This window comes from Aegilops tauschii, chromosome 1 (assembly GCF_002575655.3).
Source record: "Aegilops tauschii subsp. strangulata cultivar AL8/78 chromosome 1, Aet v6.0, whole genome shotgun sequence".
Taxonomy (NCBI): domain Eukaryota; kingdom Viridiplantae; phylum Streptophyta; class Magnoliopsida; order Poales; family Poaceae; genus Aegilops; species Aegilops tauschii.
The window spans coordinates 46,303,265-46,307,316 of record NC_053035.3 but is presented as its reverse complement, the minus strand read 5'-3'; the positions used below and the strand labels follow the sequence as shown (position 1 = coordinate 46,307,316).

Genomic DNA, 4,052 nt, shown 5'->3' with positions numbered 1-4,052 from the left:
ATTTGAGCTTTAATATCATCATAAAGGGAATCATTGAATAATCTGATTTCTTACTAAAAGGATAATAATTATGTCAGGTAGTGTATAGAGGAATAAAATGAAATATATTAGCTACGATTATTCCTAACAACAATGGAAGAATGAAAACGTATGTAGCCAATGGCACTGTGGCGGACGGGCGTATGTGACGCTATGGGCTGGCTCAGATGTGTAGTGCTAACTGCTAACACAAGTTCATTGGGCGCAGAGTGTTCGTCTCTCTCATTGGTTTCACGTATCTAGAATTCTACATGCTTTAGATAAATACATTCATTAAAAAGTTGATGTGTACTGATTTCATAGATAGTACATGTGTGTGTGCATAAGACAAATAATAAGTGTCCAAAAATGTCTTATATTATTGTTACGGAGGGAGCATTGATCTGATGGATCTATTAGTAGTAGATATACGTGGCATTAGAAAGCATCCCGTACAAACTCTGGCAGCTGTCCAAATCATGCTAAAAGAGAAAGGGCACTCTCTCGCAGTCTCCAAGCAACCGGAGGCTTAAGCTAGCAAATTAATTTAGGGTGGTCGTTTACTTCAATGAGTGCTTGGACAGACAGCAGAAATTATCAAAAGCTTGTATGTACCTTCTAGTTCTTCAGTCAAACAGATAGATTGTTGTTTCCAGCCTGTGCATGCACAAACACAGCACATATTGGTGGTGATCAGTAAGTAATGGCCCTTGGTATTGTTCCATATCAAAATTTTAGTTTCTCCACATGAATGAAAAATCTGCTACGGGACTCCATGGAACTCGAAAACGATGATCTGAGATGCATAACAAAGATGTAAAAATCAGGCCTGTGAGCAATCAATTGGTGGGACAAAATTAGAAGAGAATCTCACCAATTTTGGGAAAGATAGCAGAGAATCGCTGGCCCGCGGCTGCACTTTGACCCATCATGACGATCAGAGGACGAACATGGTGCTGGGAGTTTTCAACGGCGGTGGCGCTTGGGCCAATGGGCCTTGTGAGTTGTGACTGCTGATATGGTTGCCGGTAATTGCAGCATGGTATTTATTGCTTCTTGGTGAGAAGATGGACATGCTGCTTTGACGTTTCAAGGCGGTGCGCAAGGACATGGTGGCCGGGTTGCCGGCGGGCATCAGAGTTGGCTAGCTAGCAGGAAATCAATCAATTTTGTCGGCTGATGTGCATGCGTACGTGTGAATCACTCAGGGCATTGGATTTAGCTAGCTGGCTATGGTGTTAGCTTCATAATCCTAATCGATTAGGAGAGGACAGGATCGATTCAACTTGCTTCATCATCTCCCCCATGCGGAAAAGGCATGCGTGAGAACATGGTATAGAAACCCTAACCTTGTTTTCTTTCCATCTTTTTGCAAGGGGTATTAGGAAACATAAGGGTAATGGTGGGTAATTTATTTCAACTCTAATGTTAATGTTGTAATTCGGAGATTTATGTGAAATTGAACGTGAAGTCCTCATGGTCCCACCTGGATTATGAAGATCTAACGGTTGTACTTTGTTACATGGGAATATGGACGCCAAATTAAAGGTCGGATATTTCTAATTATTGTGGGATTTTTAAGCTAATTATCTTTATTTTGGTGATCCCATCAAGTACTTTTTAATATAAATATATAACATAGAAAATAACCTACACAGGAGCACTCACTTCTTGTTTCGGAACATGCACATTATGAAAAATAATAACTCTGCCATTTTTTCTCCTCTAGAAAGAGGAAGCCCTCCGACGTAAGTTTCAGGAACAGCTTTGGCTTTGGCCTTACCTACTAAAATCAACAACTTTGGCCTGCTCATATAATAGCAGCCACAAATCAACAAAAGGTCAAGATACTTAAAAGTAATATGTGGTGGGTGCAGTGTCCCCATAGAATCTCTACTTATTTGTAAAAGCATTGCCCTCACTTGGGCGTACTTCTCTCTCAGTCCAAGCTCTTATATCGATGGTGGATTCATGAAGAGTTCCAGTAGACACTCAAAGTGCACTTGTGATCTCTATTAACAGTACACGCCTCAATACATATCCTTTTGCTGCCACCTAAAAAGCATATGAGAAGTTATTTCTAGTCAGTATGCAATCACGATGTGGCGATTGTGGACATGAAAGACAGCTTACACCAGTTGTAATTTGGTTGTAGGATCTGCATCTGATTCACCGAGAGTGGCTTCTTTTCTTTTTTTGAGTGAAGATTTTGCGATCATTCTCAAGGAAATTGGATGTAGGACGTACCCTTCTACCTTTTGTAGTTAGTTCTGTATAAGCTTCAGGATCTGTGGTTCAAAGAGTCCTTGTATGTTTTTCATTGTGAGATTGACCTATCTGTAGGAAGAAGTGAGAACAGACATAGCTAAGGAAATCCCGCATAAAAAAGAACTTGCCAAGGAAAGATGCAAAGAGAGAACCCTTGTGACGGCTTCAAAATCCATTGGTACCTGATTGTATGTAGTGGTAAGTGCCCCAGTGTGGATTCGTATGTGAGCACCATGGTTCAGTTCGTCACCGGATACAGAAGCAAAATGTTCAACAGTCCCTGGGAGGCGTTGATTGGCAGGTTTATCCGTCTGCACTAAGAGTATAAAAATATATCAGATCTGAAAAAAGCCATGCGACAAACATATACTGAGAACTTAGGTACCTTTGGGAAGGAATTGATCAGTTCTGATAAGTTTTGTGCTGACACGTTTGTACCTATAGAACATAAATTTATGATAGCTTCACATGCGGCTTAGTTGCGACACTCGGTTATGAAGATTGATGTTATCTATATAGTGATTCCACTTTCTACTCCTCACACAATCCTCGCACACACACAAAAAGTCCACCGAGTGCATGGCTATTCCTGTGCATTGCATCAAACACATGACATGCACATGGCTGAATAAATCAAAGCCCGAATGGTTCAAAGAAAACAAGCGATGTGAAGACTTAACAAGGAACATAGGCTACCGCCATTGCCATTCGTACCATCATCGAACCTCCTCTTCCCCTTACCTCTTGCTGCACGTCAGTACCTGGAACACCAATGAAATCTTCTTCATACAAGATGTTTTGTGTCAAACTTTATTCCTGCAGAACAAAAACCAAATCAACAATCTGTTAAATTGTTTAAATAGGTAAGATGGAATAAAGGGGGGATCAAACCTCAAAAATAAATCCATGAAAGCTTCATGTTACATAACTAATTACAGTGATGTCACCATCGACACACTGGAACCACGCCGTGGTCACCTGACAACGCACCCTTCCCCTCGTCTCCATGCCAGCCCCTCTAAACCGCCTGCAGGAGCTCCTTGCACCGTGGATTAACAACCACCAGATCGGTTTAGGGTTGACAGGAGGTGCTCAACATACCTCCGCCCGGGTGCTTGAGCGAGGTTGGATCCGGCGGCAGCGCCACCTACATGACATAGAGACAAATCTGGTTGGCCTCGGTGGTGTAGCGCCTCGACCGATCTGAGAGTGCAGCCCCTCCCTGTTGCATCTTGAGGGTAAATTTGTAAAACGTGAGAGGATGACGGTGGCTGGGTGAAGACGAGGCATCGTTCCACAGATGGGGATTTCTGTTGTGAGAGAGAGACGAGAGGTCAGGGAGAGGAAGGCGAATGAAGGCGCTGTTATAGGCCCAGCAGGCCCAATTGAATCTGAGACGCCCAAAAAAGCCACCAGAGCAGCGGCCCAAGAAGGTTAGCTCTCGTTAAGATCGATAGGAAGACTGGATGTGTGATCTGATGGCCGAGAATGCCCACAAATGCCGATCCAACGGATACAAACGCTAATAGCCTGAGAGGGCAGGAAAAGTGCATAGTTTTAATGTTTCTAAATTGGTATCACATTATGGGGGAGTAATATGCTATGTGCATATTACAAGCCTAGAAAATGTGCACATTTGAGATATTGTCACCTGGCATTGATATTGTCGATTATCTTGTTCCTAGGTGGCATGTTAGCTCTAAAAGTTGCAAGTTGCTTGTGTGTTTGGTGTGAAGATGATGTCGAATATCCTTGATATCTACCAC

At 42.5% G+C, this 4,052-nt stretch overlaps 1 long non-coding RNA gene across 1 annotated transcript; it reads right to left on the bottom strand.

Moving 5' to 3' along the window:
- Window positions 1-1,708: 1,708 nt before the first annotated feature.
- On the bottom strand, window positions 1,709-3,608 carry LOC109755675 (uncharacterized). Its single transcript, XR_012201549.1, has 7 exons — window positions 3,388-3,608; window positions 3,178-3,313; window positions 3,028-3,102; window positions 2,672-2,875; window positions 2,469-2,597; window positions 2,152-2,355; window positions 1,709-2,073 (listed from the first exon to the last, which is right to left on the bottom strand). It is a non-coding gene; the product is annotated as an uncharacterized lncRNA (long non-coding RNA).
- Window positions 3,609-4,052: the final 444 nt, after the last annotated feature.